Below are 13,112 nucleotides of genomic sequence, written 5' to 3'. Positions count from 1 at the left end.
GGGGGGAGAGAGGCGAACTGCAGGACGTATCCTCTGCTGATCAGCCTGTTCATCCATCTGTCCATCAGACACACGCGCTGCCACTCTGAGAAACACTAAGAGCGGGCGCACATGCTCGAGATGTTCTGTGGTCGTCATGGCAACGAGCCACGCTAGGGAGTCTGCACACGCTGCGTTTCACTCCGGCTCTCATCATGAGGCGTGTACACGCTCAGGGGATGAATGGAGGTGTGTGCAGTGCTGTCCACACGAGGCGTTATAACAGCGCTCATGAGTTTATTATGACCGTGTGTAGGAGGCGTATCTCGGACAGAGGAATGCCGCGAGCTCTGCAGGTTATTAACCGAGGTTAAAACCGGCAGGCTTCTGCAGCGAGCCCTGCTGTCTACTTAATCAACAGATTAGTGGCAGCCGGCTTAATTAGCGAGCTCTGCAGGCTATTAACCGATAGGTTAAAACCAGCAGGCTTCTTGCAGCGAGACCTGGCGCCGTGGCGCTGCGGGAGCTGCGGGCGCTGCCGCTGAGGGCACTCAGCCTGGAATACTGCTCATTCCCCCGTTCTGGCTTCTCTGTGATGCCATTGCCCTCGCCGCCACTGTGAGGCGAAAGGGCTGCGAGGAAGCCTCCACACGCTGCGTTTCACTCCGACTCTCATCATGAGGCGCGTATACGCTCAGGGGATGGATGGAGGTGTGTGCAGTGCTGCCCACATAAGGCGTTATAACGGCGCTCATGGGTTTATTAAGGCCGTGTGTACGAGGCGTATCTCGGACAAAGGAATGCCGCGAGCTCTGTAGTTTATTAATCAACAGGTTAAAACCAGGCTTCTGCAGCGAGCCCTGATGTCTACTAATCAACAAATTAGTGGCAGCCGGCTTAATTAGCGCGCTCTGAAATTTATTAACCGACAGGTGTTGGTGCCGCTGTGGCAGATCATCCGACTGGAGCCAGCTGTACATGCTGGCGAATGCCGTCCACCTGTTCCGCGGCCGTCTTCATGGACTCCACCATGGCGTGGAACTGGGGTCCGAACAGCCCGTCCGGGCTGATTGGAGTGTCCAGTAGCACTTTTCTGGCCGTCTCCGTAACAGACGCCGCCGCGCTGTGGTGACGGAGAGGGGGAAAGCATGTTCAGCCGCCAAGCTGACACCCTGCTCCGACTCTGTCTCCCCCGTCCGGGGGAGAGGAGGGAGGGGAGAACCGAACGGGGAACCGTGGAGGGAGGCGGGGCAGGAGTTGCTTCGGACTCCTGCCCGGCACTCTGCCCCAGGGACACGAGACCCCGTCCGCGGGCTCGTAAGCCTGGACGGGCCAATCGTCCTCCTCGGCCACAGCAGCAAGAGTGTCCGCTCTCCGCTTCCTGTCGCCCGAGGGGAGACGAGCGCAGTGCATGCTACCTGCTGGTTTAGAGCCGCGTACGCGTGCTCTGACCCCCGGCAGGATTCGCATACTGCTTTTATCTCTGCAGGTCATAACTCATTATGAATCCAGAGCCACATGAGGGACAACCACGGACGCAGTTGTTGCTCATGATGATTCTCAATTGCTGTGCTTCAGTAACTGTGCTGGTTTGCTGAAAAAAAGAGGGAGCAGATTGCCGGGCCTCCTTCCTATTTATACCGGAAGGAGGCCCGAGGGTGGGGACTACAAGTGTTTCAGTGCTGCGCGGGGGCGCAGGGGGATTACCCAATAGCGATAGCCTTAGAGGGCGAAGCCATATACGAAATAGAACTGTGTGTTGCAGCATAAGAGAAAATCGACGGTGGCGACCCACTTTGATTCATTCAAACATTCGAAAATGCTTTCTCCTGCTGCGGACAAGAAAGCCATCCAACTCCCGTTCACCGAGGGATCAACCTCCAAAACCCTTTCGAGGGCTACAAGAAACGAAGTGAGTAGCCTACAAGATTGAAGCTGGTCAGATAACGAACGAGTAAATGAAAACAGAATGAGGCGGAGTAGTGTGTGTGTGTGTGTGTGTGTGTGGGTGTGGGGGGGGGGGGTGGTGTGTGTGTGAGATTGAAATAGCCCAATTGCTTTTACAATAAATAAAGATTGAATGTGTTTAATTGAATAGTAAATAGGGGTTTAACGTTAGAAAAAAAATTGTTATTCTTTTCCCCCGCATATTTAGCATATTTCGCAACTTTCCGAATAGTTCCTAACTTCCCGCAATTTCACCGCATAAAATCACATAAAACCCTGCATGTTTAATCGCATAATCAAGGATTTTAGCCCGCATAATCAAGGAATTTAGCCCGCATAATCAAGGATTTTTGCCCGTGTTTTTCTGGAGGGTCTAATATGACATCCCTTACAACCTGTGATGTATTACATTATTGTATGATTTCGTTATATTATCGGATTTGTAAAGCCTTACAGATTGCAGTTGAAGTCTTGGATGAGTTTAGCCTAAAAAAGAGTCTGGAAAACATCTGGACAACATCCCCTTCACACTCTGAAAGCCAGAGTGATCCAAGCCAGCTTTAGTGTGTGTTTTAGTTCATGATGTAACGTGTCACCTTTTGAAACGCTCAAATGTCATGACTACATATAGGCCAGGCCATTCAGATGAAATATGCTCAGTGACTGGATGACCTATTTTTGACCTCAGGTTTGTAAAGAAACTGATTTTGGTTGACAGTTGAGAGCATTTCCTGATTAGTCAGCATCTTTAAAAAAAACACAAGCAAAGACTCATCACAGTGCAGAGAGTGGTGCCTCATCCTATCAGGTGCAACAAGGGGCCACACCGATGTCTCATCAACTTGTCAATCATCTACTATTTACTGTACAGCCTAAATGACATCTGACACAAATACTTACTGAAACTAGTCCGCAGTGGAGGAAGTGAGAAATGTGGGTTGGCTTTGCGAGGCTACACTGAGCCATAAATTATTTAACGTGTTTTAATATTAGGCCATATGACAGAGTAATGGTGGAATTGTATTATCACTGGCCCCACCATTGTAACCACTGGCCCGGAGCATTCTCCCAAAAGAAATCGACTAATAATGAAGAAAATGAACACATTTGTTGCAATAGTAATTCATGCACTAACTACATTACTACTTGTACTACAACATTTGAATCATCAGTTCTTCCTCATTTTCCTCAATTGTTCATATTTGGTTTATTAAAATAATGATATTGTGGTCATTGTAAAAAAAAATCTGCTATTATTATGAGTATTATTATCTGCCTTACTGTCATTAGGAGTTAGAAATGTAATTGCTATGTAATAGATTAGATTACAACCTTCATTATCCTAAACTGCTGGCCAATACCTTTTATATTTTCTACTCTTCACTTACTTGTCAGCATACTGATGTACATAACCGACAGAAGACCTTGTTTATATTGGCATCAGGTGCAGCCAGTGACGCGTCATAAAACCAGGAAGGAAGCTGCTGGTTCCCTCGACAAAAAAGCAATGGGATTTCTCCACAGGGTTTTGGAAAATAGCTGGAAATAAGGTCTGTGGAAAACGAACCTGTTTGATAAATGCACGTTTTGTTCAGCCGGATAATCTCCACATGTCTACCCTACTTTTATAATTTTCGAATCATAAATCTAGTCGATAGATTATAAGAGGGTTTTAGGACGCGTCACTGCACCACTAGAAGCCAACTTCATCGATCAAGCTGGCTGAAACTTTCCTTCCCTCTTCTTCTCATACTCCCTGTCACTCTCCTTTAACTCCTCCGGTGACTTTCTTTTATTTGAAGATAGTTTTTTGCCCGGCGCTTGGCCGGTTACCGCTGGTATTAAAAACATTTTGGCGAATGGTTAGGGGGCGCGATAGTCTGTATTGAACTCCGCAGCAAACAGATGTTTGCTTTTCACCCAACAACGACAAGCGACTCACGAAACGCTATGTTGTAGTGTTGATAAACGAAACAATTTAACTAAATTGCTAGTCAAAATAGCAATACCACAGGAAACATTTTTTTTTTAAACAATATTTTTTGTGGCCCGAGCGGGCAAGTGGAAAGTACGTTATGCTGGCCCGGGGTGTCTAAATAATGCTTCCGGGCCAGCGGGCCATTTATAATGTCGAGCCCTGAAATTGTAGCAGTCTTGTGTAGGGGGCTGTGGAACACTATGTCAGTCCAGCCTTTCTGTGGTTCTGACTGCTCTGACTGTACAGTTTGCTTATTTCCTCCAAACATTTCTCAGTTCTTCCTATGATAATGACCTGTCTTCCAAGAATAATGTTTCCAGATGCGGTTGTGAGGTTCAGAGCAATCCAACATGCTATTTCTACCCTGGAATGCACATTCGCTTCAGATGGTTTGTTAGAGTGGGAGGAAAATGCAAGGATGACACACACACACCCACACACCCACACCCACACCCCCACACACACACACACACACACACACACACACACACACACACACACACACACACACACACACACACACACACACACACACACACACACACACACACACACACACACACACACACACACACACACACACACACACACACACACACACACACACACACACACACACACACACACACACACACACACACACACACACACACACACACACACACACACACACACCACAAAGTAGCAGGTTGTGGAAGGTTTCTGATTAGAAGTGCTGATGGATGCAGAAAAAAATTCTTTCTTTTTTTCTACTTCCAGGGTCAGTTGTTGACGGCAGCTCTTTCTGCCACACTAATACTGATCCCGCCAATCTTCTCGGTGAGTTGCTAACATTCCTGCGTAGATGAAAGCACAGCGTGGAGGTGATGAGTCTGCTCCAGAGCTGACTGCAGGGTTCACCACTGGCTGCTCCTGGAGAGAGCTGCTGATCTGAGGGAGTCTGAGCCAAACTCATGTGGCTACAGACCTGCAGACAGCCATATATGAGGAACTATAGCGCAGGTACTGTATATGTGCACTGCCATACAGTACAGACTTTGGAAAGGAGCTGAGTACCTGTTGTTGCCTAACTGTCCTTGTTTCGATTGATTGCTCACCAACACATGTTGTTCTAGTTTTTTTTTGTATAATAGGTTGCAAATAGAGGTCCCAGAATATAGAAGTCAATAAAATACTTGATTATTACCCAATTAATCATACTTATTTCCCTGAGAAGTTTATGATCTCAATCGCTAGTTTCAAGTCTTCTTGAATACAGCATGAAGTTTATTCTGTACACGATAGTCCCATTTCGAGGTAAATAGATGATAAAGTAACCTAAGCTTTAGTGTGCATTTACCTTGTGATTAACATGTTTCCGGTGTGGGGTTTGTCTGTGTTTTCGACATACAATTGTATCCATTCAGAGTCTAATTTAGCTAATAGTGCCAACTATCCAAATGTTAATTTATTAATTAATCTACAATCATGACGTACTAAGAGAAAAAACAAAATAAGTCTTGTGTGTGTGTGTTTAACTAAGAGCTGGACGTTGCTAGCGTAGCTTAGCATAAGGACTGGAAACAGGGGGAAACGGCTGGCTTGACCCTGTCCAAAGTTAATAAACTTACTAACACCTCTGAAGCTTACTGATTACATCACATTTGTTAAATCTGTCCACAATCATAAATGTAAATATTACAATTCAGGGCTGCCAACATTTGAGTTCAGCTTGGAGTGAGATTCTTTTTTTGGTGAACCGAAAAAAGAAACGTTCATGTGTACAGTGTTACAAATGTATTGAACATGTACAAACTGGGTTTCCCATTAATGTACTGCTCTCCCTCGCAGCCACAGTCGCCCCATATAGGTGTAAGCAGAGGTAAAGTGCTATTTTATAAGTGGGGGGGGTCCTCACCTCCGGGGGTCCGGGGGCATGCTCCCCGGGAAGATATTTTTTTTAAATATTGAAGTTAAATGCATCAACTTGGTGCATTTTGAGAGCAAAATGAATTTAAGGATAAATCTCTCAACACCCATATGAAACAGAACTGTAAACAGATTATCTTTTTCTTTATGGATATTTTACAAATCACTCTCCTTTTAAACTGTATTCTTGTTTTACTGTCATAGTATTTCATAACTGTTTTTCATTTATTCTTATAAATGGTGACAAAACGTTTGAGACCCACTGAGATAACTAGACTAAAGTTAACTATCTAAACAGAGTCCCTTACCTCACTGAGCTGTCTCAGTCTGACAGGACAGAGCTCTCCCTTTCCTTGTTTTAGAAACAGCTTTTAATATCCGTTAGCGCAGCTAGCTAACCAGATGCTAACAACAACAATGCAAATAGTGAGTTTGGTAGAAATATGCTGTATAATAGTGATTGAATATTATTGTATTCTCTTTTTTCGGAGTTGCACTTTGCAGACGGTCCCTGAGCACTCGTTTCTTCTCCGGCTGCAGATAGAGACCAATGTAATGTGTCCAGCTCGGAGGACGGCGCGTATTGGCTTTTTTTTAAATCAAAATGTGATTGTAGTTCGTTGTCAACCTTACCACGGTACTTAGGAGACGTCATTTGTGTCTGAATAACGTTATTGATCCGTGAAATCAGAATCTCCCAATATCGTTCCAGCTTTACTGAACTAAGCCAGAAGACCGTCTCATTTCGTAGACCGCTCCCTTTGCTGTTCCTTTACTATACCTATTTATATACCTATATTTATATACATTTAATTTGGACGAAAACTTAGCGTGAGGAAAGGCAAGTGTGGCGTGAGTGCGTGAGATATGGGTTAATTGCGTGACTCTCACGCTCAATGTGTGATTGTTGGCAGCCCTAATTTGTTAGGGGAAATTACATTAATAGCCTTTATGCTAGCTAAGCTAATCAGATGCCAGCTCTGTATTTAAATTGATATGAAACAGCATTCTAGAAGCTGGTACAAGACAATGTTTGGCGTTTTTGCTAGATAATCCTCTTTCACTAAATCATCTGAATCTCAATAAATGCTGACTGATACAATAATACATTGTTTCAGCACTTTTAGCAACCACCTATAAACAGAACTTTTAGTTGATTTCAGGATTTAAAATATGTAGGCTTATTTTCACTTTATTTACTCTAAAAAACACACCACACATTGTGAGCCACGTTTTCTTCTTTTTTGTTGGTTATGAGCAGATCGTTGTCTCCCTGGGCCTCAGCAGAATAATGTGCAGGGTGTGTGGAAGGAAGAGGCTGAAATATAAGAGGCAGCGAGGGCGGACAGACTGCTGAGCCCCAGTGGAAGAGTCATGATCGCTCCATAAAAACACATCATCCACCATTCAGGAAGCAACAATGACTTCAACACATTCCTCTTCTGCACTTCTCTGTTTACATCTACAGCACAGCGATAGGCAGAAAACACATTGTTTAAGTCTCGTGCAAGTCCCTGGTAGACCAACACAATACAGAGTGTAAAGCTGTTGTGCCATACCACAAATGATGCACCATATACAGTACATTTTAATTTTTGACAATTTTTTGGAAATGTCTTAAAGTTACGGGCTCGTTTAATAAAAAATGTAAAATGGTGCTACTTATCATTTACCATTGATTTGTATTTATTTTTATTTTATTAACTTCCCTCTTCATTCAATACTTAAGTCAATGCTTGATTCCTTTATTCTTTCATCTGCACTGTTTCTTTGCTGTTGTAACACTTCATTTCCCACTGTGGGATTAATTAAAGGATTTCTGTATCTGATACATCAACATGTTGACTGAAGGGGCTGGGAATTGAACCAGCAACCTTCTGAAACCACCACTGCACCTCACAGCCACAGCCACAAAAGTAACCAATACTCAAACATAGTATGAAGGCTCCTTGCTTTAAACTAATATATTAATCAACTTTTCAAGTAACATTCTATAATTCCATAATGTCCTGATAGATCCTCTAACAGGGGGAAATATATCTGCATGGAGTAATGACACTGAGGATGAACACGGTCTTAATTGGAATTATCAAATTAGGCCACAGCAATGAACATCCTTTTAGCACTGCAAGGCTTTCAAGACAAATTTCATTTGGGGATGACGATGTTGATGATGATGAAAGGTAAGTAAAGTAGGTACATTTAAATCATAATCCACTTCAAGGTCTGTTTGTTGCAAGTAAAACTAATGCAAGCAAAACGCTTTTCAGCCACAACATTGACGCAGTAATGTGTCTTTGAATGTGACATGCAGAAGATATTTTTGGAGGTGTTTCGTTTCCTCATGGGAAACTATTTGCTTCCCCATACCCTAACGTTACTTTTGGTGCCAGTGTTTGTCATATTGCTAGGACATTTGTTTAAATTAAAAGCTGATAAAGTAGCAAGCACAAAAATAGCAACAGATAAGGACCTTGCACTTGCCTGGCAAGCTAATAGCTGGTATTGGATGAAATAAAGCTAATACTTTTTACAGTGTCTACAATTTGGCTGTAATACATTTGTACGTGAAGTGGGTTATCAAGCATAAAAACACTACATTTCCCGTAATGCGACCACCTATTCGGTAACCCCCAAACTAACAGTCCACATTGCAGATTTCTGTGATAAATACATATTACCTAGGCTAAGGTAGCACACTGCCTTTCTGGAAAAGGAATCATTTTCAAACAATACATCTGAAAATCACAAGATTTTCTGGTTACATGTATGATCAACATTATAGTTTATGTTTAGGATGGTACCAGAATGTTGAATCATATATCTAGACTGGTACATCAGACATTTAATGCACCACTCTTGGTCTCCTTTAGTATGTATCAAAAGGTGGTGCTAATCATCCCCAGGAGGGTGCTCCGCTGCAGGGAGGACTGCAGAGCTCATCAGAAACGTGTTAATGGTTCATTACAAGCATCGATAGGGATATCAGGCGCTGGGATTGATTAAACTGGGATTGGTCTATCTGGGCGGTAATAAAATATGTTAATGATGATGGAGCTACTCATTTTAATGAAATGTCTCCCTGGCTATTTTGCTATTACATCACTTTTTCATTTCTTTACATCACATTTGAGACATCTAAATGTAAAAAAAAGATGGTTTTACACTCCAAATGAATGTAATTATTCAAAACTAGTATAAATACGGGACTGCAATCCGGGTTTACACTTTATAAATGATGTTTATTACTGTAATGTCGTAACCTCATAAGGTTTACATTGTTGTCTATGGGTTGACACAGCTCTCTGCCCTCAGTGGCTTGAGTCACCATGGCAAAACCCTGTGAATACCAATACATGTGCATCAACAAAGACTTCAAACAAGGCTGGTTTGATCAAGTACTAAAAAGTGTTGTATTTACTCAGTGTGTTTTCCTTCTGCAGCTTTTGGTCTAATAGCGATAAAGCATGCTCTTCAGGCTCTTTAGTACACCTTGTATATACATTTAGAAGAAACAAAGATTGTAAGAGAAGATTTACGGCAAGAACCTTTGATGCTTTCCACCACCGAAATCTCACTGCAGTTTCCTCATTCTCCTCTCATGCTGATTAGGTAAACAGCCTTTCAGAAGGTCACCGGGTTCCTTATATTGATCCTCAGATAATATTATGTGACACAGACACTTCTGAGACACGCTGCTGATGCTCACCAGATTATTATTATTTTTCATGTGCGACCAAATCCAAAACATAGCTCTCCTGAAATACACATTCTAAAAAAGGTATGGCGTTAAAGCTAAAGACCCTCAGAATAAAAGTTCAAGGTAAACCTCACATAGAGGACACAGTCATCTCAGGCTGGAGTTGTTGTTCTTAAGTCCATCTATAAATGGATCAAGTGCTTTACTATCTAGATGGGAATCAATACTGTCTCCTCTCTGGGCTTCGATCAGGGGACTGAGCAAAGACAACACAGCATCCAGTCCTGAACCCAAGGGACGAGGGACTCATGCATGAATCGACAAGACTCTGAATCACGTCCTGGAGATAGGCGGCGCGTGAGGCTCAGGTTTGGGAAGGCTAAATAACTTTTTTTACCTGACGCTGCCCGGCTCTGGCGTCTATAGAAAAGAGATCAACTCAGTGAAAGCACCGCCTGCTGACCAATCAGAGCTCAGTGTGCGGAGTTTAAATCTATCAAGTCATATTACAGGATAAAGGAAATACAGTTTAAACTGCCGTAGCCTATGCAGAGAAGACGCCGATGTGTCGCACTTGTCATTCATATCACATCATCAATCAGATCATCGATCATATAATATCACAATATTTCCTTATCTGAGTCAGCTTCTTGAGCCGTATCTGGCCGTGCATCACTTACAGTGTCACATACTGTATGCAGAAGTATTATTTTAAGCAACACATTAAGTTGACAAAACACTCAAATGTAATTAAAGTCAGATCCACTCGTGTCTGGGGCAGTGATATCATAAAACTGTAGATTATTTATTTTTTAACCAGTTGTTCTATATTCTCCTTGCAGGTGGAACTATGTGGCTTGTATCCTGGATTATATGTTTAAATCATGGATGTTTAAAGTTCATATTTGTCTAATATTAGTTTACTTTTCATTAATGAAGTATGGCGCTGCGCTGTCAATACACTTGTCCCTGTTTGTGATTGGTCAAATGTAGGTAACCCCGCCCCTTTCACGTGAACGCGCTCTCAGCTGGAGAGAGAAACCCTGGCTTGATTTACCGAGTTGATAACCAGCGTCGTAGGACCGCTTAGCGAGATCTCGTTTGTTAGGGTTAGTTAAGATAACTCAAACATATCCAGGGTCTGTTGAACTGCCTTCGTAGTACAGGGCACAGGTGGCTGCATAGCAGCGCTAATGTCAAAGACACAAACATTATACATTATATTTTTTATTTTACCAGGATGCAGTGACACAAATATTTGGGAAGGCTTTGCCTTCCCTAGCCTACAGTACCTTCCGCCCCTGGTCCTGGATCTCATTTAAATGTCTGAGCTGAGGAGGGACCTTGTGTCTGATGTTCTCAGCAACAGCCAGGTCAGGGTGTGTGGTCAGGTGACAGGCGTAACCGCGGTGAGGGTGAGGCGAGTTGCTGACCATCATGCATTGCTCCTGCGGCTGACACTGATGAATGGGTCTGGCTGTGAGAGCACGTCCAAGAAGGCACTTGCACAAACCTGCATCTATCTGCAGTCGGCCTAATTAACACCAGAGCTACTTCATCTCACAGCCATGGAAAGGTCAAGGCAGTGACCTCGACCACAGAAATCAATACTCAAAGCACCCCCGAGATTTATCTTCTAAAAGAAACAATTAGTGAGGAGCACAAACTGCATGGAAACCATCAAAGACAGCTGGATTAGATCCGAAGAAACTCATTATCAGAGCAGCCATCTGCATTAAGAATACATTCAGGATGATGTCTTTGACATCAGAAAGAGCTAAGACTACAGAGTGAAAGCTTGAGTAAAAACTCTCTGACGGATTCCTTTGATCCATCAAACAAGGAATTTGAGAACAAAGCTGACAGGTTAGTACTCTTAGCTTGACGACATGTTTTTAGGACTTCTCTTTCAAACTTGGTGTGGTTTTTGACTCTGGCGTCACAACACCAGCACTCCACAATCTATTTATAAACATATTCTGCTGACTAATTGAAAAATCTGCTCACTTACAAAATCAAGACACGCCACCGATAGCTACGGTTCACCATGTGACCAAATCAGTTTCATTTAAGTGAAGTTACATTCGCTCTCGAGGAATTATTTTCATCGTTAAAATGCTTTGAAACTAAAGCTACCTGTTGCAAACTTGACTTTAGTGTCTCAAAAAACAACTTCATATCCATTCAAAATCACAGCAACAGTAACATAATTAAGCCTTCACGGCGCCAGATGCTCGTTGGCATTACCTCAAAAAGGCAGATCCAGTCATCTTGTTATTCCAGTCTTTGCTCTGACAACTTTCTAATGTCTCTCACTGTATGTTACCGGCTGCCTCTGAACCTATCAGTGTCTGTGGGTGGTGAGTATGACTGAGCAAGTGAGGTATGTGTGTGTGTGTGTGTGTGTGTGTGTGTGTGTGTGTGTGTGTGTGTGTGTGTGTGTGTGTGTGTGTGTGTGTGTGTGTGTGTGTGTGTGTGTGTGTGTGTGTGTGTGTGTGTGTGTGTGATAGTCGGGTATGTGTTTGTGTGATGGCATGCCAGAGTATTTTTGGGTCCTGCCTGCTTAAATGCAGCTTGCATGAATCATGACTTCCCACATAGTAGGTCAGTGAGCGGGGTGAGTCATATTGCTGTCTTATATGGTAACGCGCTGCACATGTGATAGAAACACTGAAGTTATCTATAGACTGGCCACGCTTTCCAGCGTTTGCAGCCATGTCTCAGCTCTCTCTCCGGCTTCAGATATAAGACATCATGTGTCATTTTGTATCTAGTCTTTGAAATGTCTGACAATTGAGATATTTGTGAATTTGATTTCCTGTCTTCCCAAGATTTTGGTTTGCCTCGACATGACTCAGACCCAATTTTGGTTTTTGTATGTAAATAATGTTAATACCACAGCAGCCATACTTTACTGCAAGACATCACAGTCACCACAAAGGACAAATATGCATATTTGACTGAATACAAAATAAATAGCAAATGCTTATTGGATTTTCAATCTTGTGCTTGATATTTGCTCTGAAAATGACTAGTACACCTGCACAGCATAACCTTCTTGTCTAAACCTCTTCCTTTGCTATTGCCTGAATCAACAAGAGGTATAGTTCAATTCAAAAACTCAAAGGCTACAGCATAGTTTCTGCAAGAAAATTGGAAGTCCTACGTTTTTCCAACAGTGCAACATACAATATTACTAAAACATAAAAGAAAAATAGACATACAATAGTGCAACTGACACAATTGAGCGAGAACTTGTAGACGTTGTACATGTAGAACAGAGTTAGATAAACAGATCCAAAGCTAAATGCTGTACAGTGAAATACAATTGAAATAATATATAAATAATAAAGCAGCATATTTGGTGTTAATTAGGCCAGTGAATGGCAAGCTAAATGGCTGCTCGCATGAAGACTGGATTAGGTGTTGCATTATTAATGAGGATATATATAGGATGTATGGAGTAAAGAGTGGGGGGCAGGGTGGACATTTTTAGTTCGAAACAATACATTCAGTGTGTGCTGAAATTACACTTTAACCATCACATTTGAGAAAAAGCTCCCGCTCGAAGCACGCATGGAAAAAAGGCAAGTGGAAAGT

The 13,112-nt window shown here is 42.6% G+C and overlaps 1 protein-coding gene across 5 annotated transcripts in view; it reads right to left on the bottom strand.

Annotated features, from left to right (window-relative positions):
- The window catches only part of bach2b (BTB and CNC homology 1, basic leucine zipper transcription factor 2b), a 105,553-nt gene that overhangs the window by 42,638 nt on the left and 49,803 nt on the right, over positions 1-13,112 (bottom strand). The window contains exon 1 of one of the 5 annotated variants that reach the window (XM_079646612.1): positions 11,760-11,846. The exons of the other annotated variants lie outside the window; for them this stretch is intronic. The gene's annotated coding sequence lies outside the window, so the exon portion shown is untranslated. Of the gene's footprint in view, positions 1-11,759; positions 11,847-13,112 lie in introns of those variants that run through there. 5 annotated transcript variants of the gene reach the window in all.

This window comes from Notothenia rossii (genome assembly GCF_949606895.1).
Source record: "Notothenia rossii genome assembly, chromosome: 8".
Taxonomy (NCBI): Eukaryota; Metazoa; Chordata; class Actinopteri; order Perciformes; family Nototheniidae; genus Notothenia; species Notothenia rossii.
The sequence above is the reverse complement of the archived record's forward strand: the minus strand, read 5'-3'. Positions and strand labels throughout refer to the sequence as shown.